The sequence below is a fragment of the Microcaecilia unicolor genome, chromosome 5 (assembly GCF_901765095.1).
Source record: "Microcaecilia unicolor chromosome 5, aMicUni1.1, whole genome shotgun sequence".
NCBI lineage: Eukaryota > Metazoa > Chordata > Amphibia > Gymnophiona > Siphonopidae > Microcaecilia > Microcaecilia unicolor.
In genome coordinates, this window is record NC_044035.1 from 135,924,251 (window position 1) to 135,942,658 (window position 18,408).

Sequence of the window (18,408 nt, forward strand, 5' to 3'; positions counted from 1 at the left end):
CCAGCATGCATTTGTATGCTAGCAGGCTCCCATTCCCCCCAATGAAGGAAACTGAAGACCCCCCCTGAGTGACAGGGGGCTGGAGGTCTGGAGGACCTCTGCCCTCCCCAGGTTCAGGAAGGGTTGGAGATCTGGTGGGTCTCCAGCCCCCCTACCTCCCCTTAGCATTTCTAAAAAAAAGTCCCCGATGGCCCAGTGGGTGACCAACCCCCCCCCCCCCCCTCGAGCGACAGGGGGTTGGAGGTCCGCTGGACCACCGGTCTCCCCGACCTCCCCAACACAGTTCAGGGAGGGCTGCCTCCCTCCTCTTCTTTCGACGCCACCTGCAAAATGACGTGGCCAAGCCCTGTCCAAGCCCTGGGGGCGCTGGGCAGGGCTTCACACCATATAAGGGAGTTTCTCCCTTATATAGTGTGAATTCCCGCCCTGCACATCCCAGGATACACTGGACAGAGCTGGGTGCCGCCATTTTGCAGGTGGCGTCAAAGGAAGGGGAGGAAGGCAGGCTACCTCCCTCCTCCAACTCAAGGTAGGGGTGGTGGGGTAGATGGATTAACACTGGACCACCAGGGACCCCTTGCTAATGCTGGGGGATAAGGGAGGCTAGAGACCCACCGGATCTCCAGCCCTCCCTGAACTGTGTCGGAGGGGTCGGGAGGACAGGTCCTACAGACCTCCAGCTCTCCTGTCGCTCAGGAAGGGGGGGTTGGACACCCACTGGGCTACCAGAGACATTTTAGAAATGCTGAGGGGAATTAGGGGGCTGGAGACCCACTGGATCAGCAGCCCTCCCTGAATTTAGGATGGAGCATCGGGGGGGGGGGGAGGTCCGCCAGACCTCCAGCCCCTGCTTTGCCTTGCTCGGGGTAGAGGTAGTTGAGGTCTGGTGGTCTCAAGGACCTCCAGCCCCCTGTTTGACAGGTTTGGACTTTTGACAGCACATACCTGTCAAACAAGTGCGGGAGGATTGTGCTGAGCGCATGCTCAGGCACAATTCTACTGCACTTCTACCCCACGATCAAAGAAAATTTTGTGTTTATTTTTGCATGTCATTATCTCTGATTATATGTCTAATAACGCCCTGTGCTGTTCCAGTGCTATTTTTAGAGCGCTGTTTGGAACAGCACGAGGCTTTTGACCATCTGCGCTAAGATGAGTCAGGAGAGATTCTCTACAATGGTGCACCATAAATTAGCAGATAGTTGTCATCCAAAATGATTACGAGACAGCCTTCCATTTTCACAGGGTATCAGATACAGGAGGATATGAGCTGATTATCATGATTTCAAGAAAGAAGCTAGAGAACTATCTCAATGACTATCAAATAGAGGCTATCCTGCATCTGTGATAAAGACTGCATACTGTAGGATGAAATTCGACAACAAAGATCTCTTACTGCAATCACGAAATAGGCAAGATGTTTGATAATAATGTTTAATGTACAATGTGATGGTTGAATCCTTCTGTTTTATAGATCCGGTTTCTGAACGAGATTTTCCATTGTCTGCGAACACTACTTGTAAATCGATCATGTAGTCTATAGTATTTTGTGTCCATGCAGCAAACGTTTATATTGGGCAGACACCTAGGAAATTTTCCACCTGTCTCTTACAACATAAGAGTATTATAAAGCCTGGTTGATTTTCTTTTCAAGTAGTTTGCTAGCATCTTACTGCTTTTGTTACTCTCCGCATAATGTCCGGAATTATATTCAAAACGTTTCTGTCCAACTTTTGCACATAGAAGCTTATTCAGAGTAAGTTTTAGTTGATATGGGGTCTCTTTACTAAGCCACACTAGTGGCCTCCACTCAGCATTGCCAACACAGTCCATTCAAAGTAAATGTGCTGTGTCAGCACTAGCACACAGCCAGCCATGGTAGCAGCTTAGTAAACCCCAAAGAAAATTTGTCAAGTGTTTTAGGGTTATTTATGAGCAAGTTGCTAGTCTCAGTATCTTTAAGTTGTTGTTCTAAATCTGCAATAAGAGCATTAGCTTTTTTTAATTTTGTGAGCGTTTTGTGAAATTAATTCCCCTCTGAGAGCAACTTTAAATGCCTCCCAAACGTTTAGTGTTAAGTTAGTGTCTGGTGAAACATTGAATTCAAAAAATTCAGGAATAATTTGCTGAAAATGTAACAATCTTTTCGTCAGCTAAAAAACTGGGATGTAAACATCATAAGGGAGACTTGAGGGGTGAAGTTCATTTCTAGTTCAATATTAGACATTGGAGTGTGATCAGAAATAACTATAGAAGAGATATTAGTATTAATAGTACAATCTAGTAATGATTGTGAGATTAAAATAATAATCTAATCTAGAGAAATTATTATGAGGAGAGGAGAGGAGAAGAAGAAGGTAAATTCCTTATGATCAGGATGTTGTAATCTCCAAGGGTCTAGTAAATGAAAATGGGACATCAGAGACTGTAATGTAGTTGAAGATTTAGGGCCCCGTTTACTAAGGTGCACTAGCGTTTTTAGCACATGCTAAAAATTAGCACACGCTAACACTAGAAACACCCATATATTCCTATGGGTGTCTCTAGTGTTAGCAGCGCTTTCAGTATGTGCTAAAAATGCCAAGGTCTCTTGCTAAAACAATGGGGAGAGGATCAATCTTTTGCATTTTTTTGAAAGAGTGATGTGAAGAATTCTGGGGAGTCTGAATTTGGTGCATAGACATTACTAAAAACATGGATTGAGTATGTAAAGATAATTTTAGGATTATCCATCTACCATCTGAATCAATATCTTGATCTAAAATAAAAGGTTGCAAATCTTTATGAAAAAGGACAGAAACTCCATTTTTCTTACAATCTGATGGGTGGTCTATAGAGGTGGAAATCCAATTTTAATTTTTAATAAATGCTTTTGTGCTAGGTACATGAGTTTCTTGCTGGTTTTAATTTTATGAGATAGAAAAGAACCTTTTTTTCTTTAAATTGGATGCCACAAGTCATTGATATTCCAGGAAACCATGGTTAATGGAAAGTCTAAATTAGCCTAAGTAATTCAGAAAAAAAATGATAATCCATCTTATCACCCAAAATGTATAATTTAACATGGAGGGGAATAATCGAACGTCGCCAGCCAAATAGGTCGCCGGCGATCTTTTGTGGCGACGACGCTACAGCTGGCTGGAACCGTATTATCAAAAAAGATGGCCGGCCATTTTTTTTTTTCGATAATACGGTTTAGCCCGGCCAAATGGCTTGGATTTTGCTGGGTTTGAGATGGCCGGGTTTGTTTTTCAGCGATAATGGAAAAATATACCGACGATCTCCAACCTGGAGAAATCCAAGCCATTTGGTCGTGGGAGGAGCCAGCATTTATAGCGCACTGGTCCCCCTGACATGCCAGGACACCAACTGGGCACCCTAGACATGTGGGAACAGTGGGTTTTGGAAGGCTCCCATTACCAGCACAAGTGTTACAGGTGGGGGCGAATGGGTCTGGGTCCGCCTGCCTTAAGTGCACTGCGGTACCCACTAAAAGTGCTCCAGGAACAGGACTTGTTGCTGCTGTATAACCTTGGCACACCAGTTGACACCTGAAGACTAATCTCTTTGAAAACGTCCTTTATTTGAATAAGCACGTATACTCACAGTTAACTGCAGATCAGAGGTTGTGCCCCACTGGCAAAGAGTCTTCCTGGTACTGAGATTAGCACTAGGTCAGAGCTGGCAGAATGCTGTACAATGCCCTCTTTCAGCCACAGTCAAGGTAAGAACTAAGTTCTCTAACGTGGCTAACACATGAAAGGGATCTAAAAGTGGCTTACAAACATGGCCACTACCTCATGGACTAACAGAAGTAAAACAGGGCACACTCTGACCCAGTTAGCAGGGGGAAAAGCACCATGGGAGTACAGCCCAGTACCCTACACCCACCACAATGCATTGCTGATGTGACTCTGCAGTGCACCTAACAGAAAAGGTGTCACACTCACCTGAGAGCCACATCACAACCAGGGAAAGGCTGTCGGAGGATAGAACACGTTCTGCTGTCATGGAGGTGGGTACATCATTTGAGGCTGGCATACAGGCTGGCAAAAAGTGTTTTATTTTTATTTTTTTTAGTGTGGGAGGGGGTTGGTGACCACTGGGGGAGTATGGGGAGGTCATCCCCCCCTTCCCTCCAGTGGTCATCTGGTCAGTTGGGGCACCTTTTTGAGGCTTGGTCGTGAAAATAAAAGGACCAAGTAAACCCGGCGAAATACTGCTTATCTCCGGGTATTTTTTTCGATTATCGGCAAAAGCCGGCTATCTGGTAGCCACGCCCACACCCGCCCTTGTCCCGCCTTCGCTTAGCTGGCGACACGCCCCTTTGAACTTTCGCTGGCGAGGCGATGGGAAAGCGGCGATGCTGTCAAAAACACAGCTTTTGATTATACCGATTTCGCCGCTTTTCCGAGATCACCGGCCATCTCCCGATTCATGTCAGGAAATGGCCGGCGATCACTTTCGATTATAAGCTGGATAGTAACATAGTAGATGACGGCAGAAAAAGACTTGCATGGTCCATCCAGTCTGCCCAGCAAGATAACCTCATAAGTGCCACTTCTTGCGTATACTTTACCTTGATTTGTATCTGCCATTTTCAGGGCACAGACCGTAGAAGTCTTGCCCAGCAGTAGCCCCGCCTCCCACCACCAGCCCCACCTCCCCCCACCGGCTCTGCCACCCAATCTCGGCTAAGCTTCTGGGGATCCATTCCTTCTGAACAGGATTCCTTTATGTTTATCCCACGCATGTTTGAATTCCGTTACCGTTTTCATCTCTCCTCCTCCCATGGGAGGGCATTCCAAGTATCCACCACTCTCTCTGTGAAAAAACACTTCCTGACATTTTTCTTGAGTCTGGCCCCCTTCAATCTCATTTCATGCCCTCTAGTTCTACCGCCTTCCCATCTCTGGAAAAGGTTTGTTTGCGGATTAATACCTTTCAAATATTTGAACGTCTGTATCATATCACCCCTGTTTCTCCTTTCCTCCAGGGTATACATGTTCAGGTCAGCAAGTCTCTCCTCATACGTCTTGTAACGCAAATCCCATACCATTCTCATAGCTTTTCTTTGCACCGCTTCAATTCTTTTTACATCCTTAGCAAGGTATGGCCTTCAAAACTGAACACAATACTCCAGGTGGGGCCTCACCAACGACTTATACAGGGGCATTAAAACCTCTTTTCTTCTGCTGGTCACACCTCTCTCTATACAGCCTAGCAACCTTCTCACTACGGCCACCGCCTTGTCACACTGTTTCATCGCCTTCAGATCCTCAGATACTATCACCCCAAAATCCCTCTCCCCGTCTGTACCTAGCAGGCTCTCCCCGCCTAACACATATGCCTCCCATGGATTTCTACTCCCTAAGTGCATCACTTTGCATTTCTTCACATTGAATTTTAATTGCCAAACCTTAGACCATTCTTCTAGCTTCTTCAGATCCTTTTTCATGTTTTCCACTCCCTCCCTGGTGTCCACTCTGTTGCAAATCTTAGTATCATCCGCAAAAAGGCAAACTTTACCTTCTAACCCTTCGGCAATGTCACTCACAAATATATTGAACAGAATCGGCCCCAGCACCGATCCCTGAGGCACTCCACTACTCACCTTCCCCTCCTCCAAGCGAATTCCATTAAGTACCACCCTCTGGTTTCTGTCCGTCAACCAGTTCCTAATTCAGTTAACCACTTCAGGTCCTATCTTTAGCCTGTCCAGTTTATTCAAGAGCCTCCTGTGGGGAACCGTGTCAAAAGCTTTGCTGAAATCTAAGTAGATTACGTCCATAGCATGTCCTTGATTCAATTCTCCAGTCACCCATTCAAAGAATTCAATGAGATTCATTTGACACGATTTCCCTTTGGTAAAACCATGTTGTTTCGGATCTTGCAACTTATTGGCTTCCAGGAAATTCACTATCCTGTTCTTCAGCATCGCTTCCATTACTTTTCCAATAACCGAAGTGAGGCTTACTGGCCTGTAGTGTCCAGCTTCTTCCCTATCACCACTTTTGTGAAGAGGGACCACCTCCGCCGTTCTCCAATCGCACGGAACCTCTCCCATCTCCAAGGATTTATTAAACAAATCTTTAAGAGGACCCGTCAGAACCTCTCTGAGCTCCCTCAATATCCTGGGGTGGATCCCGTCTGGTCCCATGGCTTTGTCCACCTTTAGGTTTCCTAGTTGGTCATACACACTCTCTTCCGTGAACGGTGCTAAATCCACTCCACTCTCATATGTACTTTTGCCAGTCCATCGTGGTCCTTCTCCAGGATTTTCTTCTGTGAAAACAGAACAAAAGTATCTATTTAGCAAATTTGCCTTTTCTTCATCATTATCTACATAGCGGTTCACAGCATCTTTCAGTCTCACAATTACCTTTTTAGTCATTTTCCTTTCACTAATATACCTGAAGAAATTTTTGTCACCCCTCCTTACCTTTCTAGCCATTTGTTTTTCCGCTTGCGCTTTTGCTTTTGCCAGACATATCTCTCTCTTGGCTTCCTTCAGTTTCATCCAGTATTCCTCTCCGTGTTCCTCTTCTTGAGTTTTTCTGTATTTCTGGAACACCAACTCTTTAGCCTTTATTTTCTCAGCCACTTGCTTGGAGAACCATATCGGTTTCCTTTTTCTCTTGCTTTTATTTACTCTCCTTACATAAAGGTTTGTGGCCCTATTTATAGTTTCCTTCAGCCTGGACCACTGCCCTTCCACTTCTCGTAAGTCCTCCCAGCCCATCAGCTCCTTCCTCAGGTATCCCCCCATTTTACTAAAGTCAGCATGCTTGAAATCCAGGACTTTGAGTTTTGAGTGGCCACTAGAAATTGTTATGCAATACATCTGAAGCAATAAGAAATAAGTTAAGAACTATTAATGTTCAACCAATGAGAATTTTTATTATTTGTATATAAACTAAACTCCCAAAATTACTTTAATTCAATGCAAAAACTATGATGATTTGATCCTAAGGCAGACCATTTGTTGGAGTCTTAAAATTTGACCAATCTGTCTCCAACTTTCTGCAATGAAAAATAATCTGAATCAGGTCAAAGAGGAGCTATCAGCAATTAAAGGGCACCTCCCTTCCATTTAATCCTGATACAACTACCCCACGAAGAAAAAGATCCGGAAAAGATCATTTCAGTGGGAGGGTCTTGTAAATTATAAGACCTCTGACAAACACTCACTTTCCCAAATAACACTGCTACACAGTGCCTTTACAGCATTGGAAAATTATGACAACCTTGTAATGGTATTCAAATTCATGCCAGAGAAGGAGATACTCAAAGTACACAAAATCCCAAAGGTACATAAGTAATTCCATACTGGGAAAAGACCAAAGGTCCATCGAGCCCAGCATCTTGTCCCCGACAGCGGCCAATCCAGGTCAAGGGCAACTGGCAAGCTACCTAAACGTACAAACATTTTGTACATGTTATTCCCGAAATTGTGAATTTTTCCGAAGTCCATTTAGTAGCGATCTATGGACTTGTCCTTTAGGAAACCATCCAACCCCTTTTAAAACTCTGCCAAGCTAACTGCCTTCACCACGTTTTCCGACAACGAATTCCAGAGTTTAATTACGCTTTGGGTAAAGAAAATTTTTCTCTTATTTGTTTTAAATTTACTACACTGTAGTTTCATTGCATGCCCCCTAGTCCTAGTATTTTTGGGAAGCGTTAACAGATGCTTCACAGCCACCTGTTCCACTCCACTCATTATTTTATATACCTTTATCATGTCTCCCCTCAGCCGTCTCTTCTCCAAGCTGAAAAGCCCTAGCCTCCTTAGTCTTTCTTCATAGGGAAGTCTGTCCCGTCCCCGCTATCATTTTCATCGCCCTTCGCTACACCTTTTCCAGTTCTACTATATCTTTCTTGAGATGCGGCGACCAGAATTGAACACAATACTCAAGGTGCGGTCACACCATGGAGCGATACAATGGCATTATAACATCCACACACCTGTTCACCATACCTTTCCTAATAATACCCAACATTCTATTCACTTTCCTAGCCACTGCAGCAAACTGAGCAGAAGGTTTCAGTGTATTATGAACGACGACACCCAACGTGGAACCTTGCATGATGTAGCTATAATTCGGGTTCTTTTTTCCCACATGCATCACCTTGCACTTGCTCACATTAAACGTCATCTGCCATTTTCCTGCCCAGTCTCCCAGTCTCATAAGGTCCTACTGTCCTCTCGTGAGTTAATGACTTTGAATAACTTTGTGTCATCAGCAAATTTAATTACCTCGCTAGTTACTCCACCTCTATATCATATATAAATATATTAAAAAGCAGCGGTCCTAGCACTGACCCCTGAGGAACCCCACTAACTACCCTTCTCCATTGTGAATACTGCCCATTTAACCCCACTCTCTGTTTCCTATCCTTCAACCAGTTTTTAATCCTCAATATGACATTTCCTCCTATCCCTTGACCCTCCAATTTCCTCTGTAGCCTTTCATGAGGTACCTTATCAAACGCCTTTTGAAAATCCAGATACACAATATCAACCGGCTCCCCTTTGTCCACATGTTTATTTACTCCTTCAAAGAATTGAAGTAAATTGGTCAGGAAAGATTTCCCCACACTAAAGCCGTGCTGACTTGGTCTCAGTAATCCATGTCCTTGGATGTGCTCTGTAATTTTATTTTTAATAATAGCCTCTACCATTTTTCCCAACACCGACATTAGGGTTACCGGTCTATAATTCCTGGATCTCCCCTGGAACAATTTTTAAAAGTCAGCGTTACATTGGCCACCCTCCAATCTTCCGGTACCATGCTCGATTTTGAAATTAAAGAAGTCTTTATTAAACAATGAGAGATAATACAAAGAGTAAAACACAACAGCATGCGCAAACAAAAGTATACAGCAATAAAGTATCATATACCCCCACATAATATGAAATAAAACACAATACAACTTCTATATTTTATAATAATTTATAAAAGAAAACCCCCAAACACAAATACAGCGAAGATGAAGAAGAAAAAAAAAAAACTACCCCCCACGCTCGATTTTAACGATAAATTGCATATCACTAATAGTAGCTGCGCAAGCTCATTTTTCAGCTCTATCAGTACTCTAGGATGTATACCATCCGGTCCTGGAGATTTGCTACTCTTCAGTTTGCTGAACTGCCCCATTACGTCCTCCAAGTTTACTGTGAATTCAGTAAGTTTTCTGAATCGTGTGCTTGAAATACCAGTTTCCGACACCGGGTATCCACCCAAATCTTCCTCGGTGAAGACTGAAGCAAAGAATTCATTCAATCTCTCCACTACGTCTTTGTCATCCTTGATCGCCCCTTTTACCCCTCGGTCGTCCAGCGGCCCAATCGATTCTCTTGCCGACTTCCTGCTTTTAATATACTGAAAAAAAATTTTACTATGTTTTTTTGCCTCTAATGCTATCTTTTTTTCTTAATCCCTCTTGGCCTTCTTTATCTGCTCCTTGCATTTGCTTTGACACTCCTTATGTTGCTTCTTGTTATTTTCAGACGGTTCCTTCTTCCATTTTCTGAAGGCGTTTCTTTTAGCCCTAATAGCTTCCTTCACTTCACTTTTCAACCACGCCGGCTGTCTTTTGGACTTCCATCTTTCTTTTGTAATTCGCAGAATATGTTTGGCCTGGGCCTCTAGGATGGTACTTTTGAACAGCATCCACGCCTGTTGTACAGTTTTTACCCTCTCAGTTGCCCCTCTAAGTTTTTTTTTTACCGTTCTTCTCATTCTATCGTGGTCTCCTTTTTTAAAGTTAAACGCTAACGTATTTGATTTCCTATGTATAGTTACTTCAAGGTTGATATCAAAACTGATCACATTATGATCACTGTTACTAAGTGGCCCCAGTACCATAACGTCCCTCACTAGATCATGCGCTCCACTAAGGACCAAGTCTAGAATTTTTCCTTCTCTCGTTGGCTCCTGCACCAGCTGCTCCATAAAGCTATCCTTGATTTCATCAAGGAATTGTACCTCTCTAGTGTGTCCCAATATTACATTTACTCAATCTATATTTGGGTAATTGAAGTCACCCATTATTATCGCATTTGCGTCTCTGATTTCTTTTATCATTTCTGCGTCTACCTGCTCATCCTGGTGAGGCGGACGGTAGTACACTCCTATCACCGTCCTTTTCCCTTTATACATGGCATTTCAACCTACAATGATTCAAAGATGTGATTTGTGTCCTGCTGAATTTGTAATCTATCTGAGTCAAGGCTCTCGTTAATATACAATGCTACCCCTCCACCAGTCCGGTCCAGCCGATCACTACGATATACTTTGTACCCCGGTATGACAGTGACCCACTGGTTATCCTTCTTCCACCAGGTCTCAGTAATGCCTATTATGTCCAATTTTTCATTTAGTGCAATATATTCCAACTCTCCCATCTTATTTCTTAGACTCCTAGCATTTGCATATAGACATTTCAGAGTATGTTTGTTGTTCCTATTTGCATGATGCTTAGTGCATGACACTATTGATTTGCCATCTTTTGTCTGATCTTTAGTTGTATTTAAGGGCACCTGGCCTACCACGGTCTCTTGTGTAACCTCACTATCCAGAAACCCTATCTTCCCTGTTTGTGAGGTATCCTTGCAAGATACCTTATCCCGAACCATGCGCTATTGTGCGACTGTCGGCCTTTCCCCCATATCTAGATTAAAAGCTGCTCTATCTCTTTTTTTTGAATAAAAGAGGCCCTTAGACTGCTGATCCAAACTTTCATTATGCCACATTTTGATTACTGTAACTCTTCATATATAGGGTTACCACTTTATGTTCTATGTGCATTACAGGTTACTTAGAATACAGCAGAAAGACTGGTGATAAGATGCCTGAACACATTACACCTATATTATTTGCTTTCTAGAGACTCTCTGTGATATGGCAAATTCAATTCAAAGTTTGTATTTTTATTCACAAGGCCCTGAATAATAAAGCACCATTTATAATAGCAGCAAAATTGAAAATGTATTGCACCCAATGAATTTTGCACTGGGCAGGGAAGAGCTTAATGGATATGACTTCATTTCCATGAATTATGTGCAGTTTCTTTTCAAGTGTCAGGTCCACAGTTATGGAATACACTCCCCATTGACTTGCATAAAATGGAACTGGCCTCATTTTGTAAACAAGTAAATAAATTCTTATTTTAAAAAGCTTTCCTTGAGCAATGAACAAATAAATAACTTTAGGCCTATTTTATCAAGCCACGCTTTGAATGGGCTCCATCGTCATTGCCGCATGGGAACTGCTAACATAGCTTGATAAAAGAGACCCTCTGGCTGATGGTATCTGGCTGATTTGCAGATTATTGCTCTCATTGTCCTGTGTTTTTAATGTGTTGATTGTGTTCTAAAGTGTAAATGTGTATGTTTTACTTGTAATCTGTCAAGAATTGTAGGTTGAGTGGAGTCTACATTTTAAAATAAATAAACCTGACCTTTGCACCAAATTTCATTATTTGTTTCATTGTGTTGAAGTTTGGTTTCACTAAGGCTTCTTTTGGTTATGTCCGATTTCAAAATCAGTTTTCCAGAGAGCAATATTCAAAGCCTGCAATCAAAATGGTGTTTTACTTCCAGAAATAGACTTCTGATTATTGTCTTCCATGTGACACTAACACTGGATAAAATGTGCAATGCATATCTACATTTATTTTGATTTATTTAAAACATATGATTTAATTAAGATTGAATAGAGGCCTGACTGACATCAACTGGAGCAATGAGGCTGATTAACCACCCCCACTGTGTTGATATCCAATTAACTATAACCTATTCAACAACATAGCAGGTCAAGTAGGTGCTACTGAATGTTGTAGTGGTCCTCAAATTTCAAAATGAACCATTTAGACTGACTGACTGCATAGATGGCTTTGAATGTCAACCCAAAGGTATTCAACAATTTCCCTCATGTATAGAAATCTGTAGAATATTTTAAATAGACCAGAAAACTGTCGATATATTGGTGAACAATATATTGTTTTAATTTAGCAGCAAAATCATCTTTAATCAGTTGGTAAACCAAGATCACATAGCTGATAGTAGGATAGGCTTGTGCAATTCAATAAAAGATTAATATATTTGATCAAATTCAAATCATCTTATTTTATCTTTCAACAGAGACGTTAATATGAATAAGCTTTATGAAGAGAATTCTGCAGCACCAATTCAGCACTTCCTATATCCTTTGCTGTTATCTTGGCATTGGGGTTGGACTGGGGCACATGGATCTGTGGAAAACAGAAGCATTAAATTAATTTTTTTTTCTTCTTTTGCAGTTTCCCCTTCTTCCTTTGTAATCCCAGCTCAAGGCCCATAGTTTCTAAATTGTGTTATGGATTAGAGCTCATTAATACAGTTAAAGGGACCCAGTTACTAATATTAACACACGCAAAACTGTTAACACAGCTTTGTAAATATAGCTAGATTTAGAACTGGAATTTTACCGGGCTATGACACAGTGAGCTGTTATTTGCAACTATGCCAAGATATTCCTCATTTTGTATAATATCCCACACTCCCTCATTTAGGGGCCTTTTTACTAAGCAGCAGTAAGCCCACTGTGGGCTTACTGCACTGCAATCCGGAAATATTGCCGGCCCAACACGGACGCCAGTGGTAGTTCCAACTCTAGTGTGTGGCATTTCCAGTGCTAGCAGATATATTTGAAAAATATTTCCTCTGGGGGTTACCCGGCGGCAATCAGGCAGTGCTGCATGCTGGCTGGTTTGCGCAGAAGCCCCTACCACCACCTCAATAGATGGCAGTAAGTGTTCCCCCTGCAATCTTACTGCATGGCCATTTTTTTTCAGCCTTTCTACCTGCTGCGGTAAAAAGGGCCTCAGCATGAGGCAAAAAACGGTCACCACCGCTAGCACAGGGCCACTTTTACCACAGCTTAGTAAAAGGTCCCCTAAGCTCAGCCATTGTAATGACAGACCTTGGCCATAGGCCACAAAACACAGCTCCTCTTAGAGCCCAGTATGTGTGTATCCTGAATCTGGCCACTAGGTATCACTTCTATTCGATGCCTGAGACACATCTCTTTAGCATCCCCAGGTCTTACTGGCCCAGAGAAAGAAACCCGGTCTTGGGTATCACATGTTTCATTCTTCTGGAAAAAAACATGGTTATGTCACTCATAAAACATCTTTGTTGATGCTCATGAACTTCCTCCACCATACATGTGCTGTTGGTTGCACAGAAATTAATCTGGGTTTGGATTTTGGGTTGAATTACTTTCCAAATCCAAGCTCAAAATGAGCTGTAAATCGCCTACAATAAGCAATTCAGAAACAATACCACTTTTATATTTTCTTATTTTTAACAAATATAATTTGTTTTACCTGGGCACCTAGGTGTCTGATCCTGGCACTGTGGCACATCCTTACATGCTGAAATAAAGAAAATGGATATGATATAAATGACTTGCATGTTTTTATTTTAGAAATGTCCAAGGTATATTTCCTAACAAATATTTGAACATATGTGTATGACGTGGAGGGGCATAATCGAAGGGGCGGGGAAACCTGTATTGTCGAAACAAGATGGGTGTCCATCTTTTGTTTCGATAATATGGTCAGGGACACCCAAATCTCAACATTTAGGTCGACCTTAGAGATGGTCGTCCCCGATATTCGGCGATAATGGAAATCGAGGACGCCCATCTCAGAAACGACAAAATCCAAGCCATTTGGTCATGGGAAGAGCCAGCATTTGTAGTGCACTGGTCCCCCTCACATGCCAGGACACCAACCGAGCACCCTAGGGGGCACTGCTGTGGACTTTAAAGAAAGCTCCCAGGTACATAGCTTCCTTACCTTGTTTGCTGAGCCCCCCAAAACCCACTCCCCACAACTGTACACCACTACCATAGCCCTTAGGAATGAAGGGGGGCACCTACATGTGGGTACAGTGGGTTTTGGAGGGCTCACATTTACCACCACAAGTGTAACAGGTAGGGGGGAATGGGCCCGGTTCCGCCTGCCTGAAGTGCACTGCAGAACCCAATAAAACTGCTCCAGGGACCTGCATACTGCTGTCATGGAGCTGGGTATGATATTTGAGGCTGGCATAGAGGCTCGAACAAATATGTAAAAAAAAATTTCCGGTGGTCATCTGATCGTTTAGGACACATTTTTGTGAACTGGTTGTAAAAATAAAAGGACCAAGTAAAGTTGTCCAAGTGTTCGTCAAGGACGCCCTTCTTTTTTCCAATATCGGCCACGGACACCAATGTGTTAAGCACACCCCTGTCCCACCTTCGCTATGCTTCCAACACGCCCCCAGGAACTTTGGTCATCCCCGCAATGGAAAGCAGTTGAGGGTTCCCAAAATCGGCTTTCGATTATGCTGGTTTTGGCGACCCTGTGAGAAGGACGCACATCTTGCGAATTGTGTCGAAAGATGTGCACCCTTCTATTTCAAAAATAAGCCTGATAGTAAGATAAATTACATTAATCCGTCATATCTATATATATATAAGGCATCATAAATGTAGATGTGTTGGAATAACATGTATAGTGCTATTCTATAAACCATATCTACAGTATGCCACAATGTATAGCATAGTGCATAGGCCAGAGGAACACACATATATTTAGGCATGACCATTTACACCACTGAAAACCTGGTGTAAATGCCTGCGCCTAAATGTACGTGCATTCCCCCAAATTCTATAATGAAGAGTGTAAATGTGATTGACACCCCTCACCTACACTCCTCTCATGGCCATTCCCCCTTCTTAGCTATGTGTGTTGGAATTTACATGCACCTCTTTTAAGAAAACACCTAAAAAGAAGCATGCGTAAATGTCAATTATTGTAAATAAATGATAATTGGTTGTTATTGGCCAATTATCATGACTAATTGGCTCATTACTCAATGGAGTAGTGTATGTACATTGGCCGCATGCTAGTTGCCGCGCCTTATATAAAATTTGGGGGATTGAGGACAATTCTATAAAAGGGATCCAATTATTAGGCATCTATTTGGAGCCTTTTAAGGAAAGTAGGTTCTACTACCCTTTCTAGAATATGTATAATTTAGGCGTGACCACTTATATCAGCCATAGAGCTGGTGTAAATTTTCACATCCTGATTATTTAACAAAAAAATGCATAAATTAGAGTATTCTGCTAGTAGATAAAAATTCATTGTCTATTTCAAGTTGTTGTTTTCCTATTTTGAAACTGGTGCTAAGACAGGAAGAAAGCTTTGATGTGGTATCTTCTCCTGAGGAGGTCAATTTAACAGCTTTTGGGGTTTTTTGTTTGTTTGTTTGTTTGTTTTTAATCATCCCAAGAGATGACTAGCATTGGGGCAACCCTAGTTGCCTCTTTTTCTTCTGAGATGCTGTAGAAAAAATCTCAAAATTGTATTATAAGAAGCAAGATTGTCTGTATTGTTGTAAAAAAACATAAACTTTCCCAGATGCAATTAAGAAGGAAATCCTTTCTTTCTTTAAAAAGAAAAGTTTTGGTGATGAGTGATACCATGTATTTGAGATTTTCTTGTAAATGTTTAGTTTCATATCAAAATGTTACATGTATGTTTATGGATCCAACTAATCTTGAGAAATTTATTCTGAATGAGAATTCTTGACTAGTGTATTTAGGTTAGGATCTAGTAGGCATATTAGACTAGATTCTAAATATGGCCTAGGCATATTCTACAAAGTACGCCTAAATTTAAGTGCATTTTCTAGAATATACCTAAACTTCTGTGCGAATTACAGAATATGCCCAGCGCCCACCTATACGACTAAATTTAGTCTAGGTTTCTTGTTCGATTATGAAACATCCAACTTTTGAACAACAAAAAACCAGGGACATAAATATCTATCTAGCATCATTTTCAAAAATATGGCCACACAGAAACCTCTGCAGAACAGAGAAGTAGCCTAGTAGGTTATAAACCAAAGGACACAGGTTCAAGCCCCCCTATAACTCTTTTTTTGTAAATGTGATCCCTTCAGGACCTGAATAATACCTACGGAACCAGAATGTGCACCACTTCAATAACCGTCAGGCTTGCAGGTGGCTTATATATTTCGGTACAGTTTCGGGAATGCTCAAAAAAATAAAATAAAAAGAGTTTGAATAGGACTTGAACCTCGATCCCTTGGTTCATAGTCCACCATTCTAACCACTAGGCCACTCCTGTTCAGAAACGGTCATGATACTTACAGCTGACCTAGAGTGTGGTTTTCCTTTCCAATTTCACTTTCAATGAGAGGAAGGAGGACAGCAACCACTGGGAGATTAAGTAGGGTCATGCCTTAATCCCTCCAGTGGTCAGCCAAGCAACACCTTGTAACTTGGATGTGACTGAAACAAGTCTAGATTAAAAAAAATAATAATGTATTCTACCACTAAAATTGTAATACATGTACCATAGTTTGGGGCTGATTTACTAACAGTGTAGGCTAACACCATTATCATGCATTCTATATTGTAGGTTCCATTTGGACCTTGTGATAAATCATGACATTAGCATATGTCTTAGTAAATGACCCTGGTTATATAAATGCACTCTGGTATCTAAAACTTCTGGGAGAAAAAGGATTGATATAAATACTTTTCTTTTCCTTTACATTTATAGATATTAGCAGAAATATTAAATGATTCCATTTAAAGAGAATACTTACTCTGCTGGCAGGGATCGTGTGTCTGCTGGCATGGGTCCTGGCATTGTTGTCTTTGTCCACCCTTTGAAGACATGGTTGTGTTTGTTCCTGTCAATCAAGACCGGTTTCAGGAAGAAGATCTGGAAGTGAGGCTTTCCAAATGATACCTTGGTTGCCAGAGTGTGCTCCTTTTATACCTGAGTGAGTTTCTAGCTGGACAAAATTATGAAATTCTGGAACGTTATTAAGATTGTGCAATATGGTATAAATTAGAATCTATATGGGGACAGGGTCAAACTCATAGTAATTACTCTATTTTCTTTCCTAAGGGCAGGGTGTGTGTTATCTGACATAAGTTTCTTTACCAGCAGCACAAACATGTCTACATGTGACTGGATAACTCTTGTCAGAGTTATACAAGTGGCCCATTTCTATTTGCCTTCATGCTTCCAAATTTATCCAGGTGAATATCTTTAGGAAAAATCAACCTATAAACTGAAAATCAATTATTAGATGAGCCCCAGAACCATTTTATTAAGATAAAATGAATCATGATTGAAAAGTTATGTTTCTGTTTATGTTTTATGATTCAGTCAGAAAGAATAACTGGTGATTTCATCTTACTCTGTTGTTAAAAATAAATTTTCCACGCAGGCTAATATTTTTTTCAATAGTTGAATTTATGAACTGTAATTCCATACAATCAGAAGTTGGATTGAAGAGGGATTATTTATGGGCTCGTTTTCAAAGAGAAAAATGTTTAAAAATAGTACAAAGTTGCATTTAATTGCAATTTTAAAAACTTGGATTTGAGACTTTTTTTTCTGCAGTGCATGTAAATCACAAGGGGGCATGTTAGGGGTTGGATTTGGGCATTCCCAAAACTGGGACATTTTTCTGCCATAATAGAACAAAACAAAAATGTCCGGGACTAATAGACATTTTATGCTAGACCTGTTACAATCACAACCAAGTCACATAGGTTCCTTAAATGACCAGATGACCACTGAAAGGATTGAGGCATGACCCACCTCTTACTCTCCACAGTAGTCACTGACCCCTCCCACCCCACAAAATTGTGAAAGAAATAGTACATACCAGTCTCAGATGTTATGGCTGGTCCTATTAGAAGGTTCGTGGAGTAGCCCAGAGGTTGGTGCAGTGCACTGTAGAGAAGGGGACTTAGGCCCCCATTCTGTTACACTTGTGGTGGAATGTGTGAATCCTTCAAAATTCACCAAAAACCTACTGTACCTGTATATATAGGTGACACCTTAAGAAATAAAGGCTATTATAGTAGTGTACAGTAGGTTTTGGATAGGTTTTAGAGGGCTTCCCATAAAATATAAGGGGGTTACAGTAAGATGTGTGCCTGGGACCTTTTATGTGAAGTCCACTGCTGTGTCCTCTAGCGTGCCCCACTGCTCTGCTGGGATGTCTGTGTGACTCCCCACCCCCCATATATCCCAATGGTTTGTTTTTGTGCAAGTTTTGTTTTGTTTCGAAAATGGTCCTAAAAGATAGATGCACTGAGCACAAAAACATCCATGATATGGCCATTTTCAAAACAAAAAGTTGGATATTTTTCTAGTTTGACAATAGCCATGTTCATTACTGGATTTTTGGACATTTCTTAAAACGTCCAAAATTGGATTTAGATGTCATACTGAAAACGCCCAATCCACATATTTCATCAAAAAATAAAAACATTTCTTTTAAACATGTTCTCTGTTGTCCTAATTTTATTTTGTTGA

General features: G+C 41.5%; 1 long non-coding RNA gene across 1 annotated transcript; it reads right to left on the reverse strand.

Annotated features, from left to right (window-relative positions):
* Window positions 1–11,988: 11,988 nt before the first annotated feature.
* Window positions 11,989–16,828, reverse strand: LOC115470306. Its single transcript, XR_003942176.1, has 3 exons — window positions 16,676–16,828; window positions 13,375–13,422; window positions 11,989–12,258 (listed from the first exon to the last, which is right to left on the reverse strand). It is a non-coding gene; the product is annotated as an uncharacterized LOC115470306 (long non-coding RNA).
* Window positions 16,829–18,408: the final 1,580 nt, after the last annotated feature.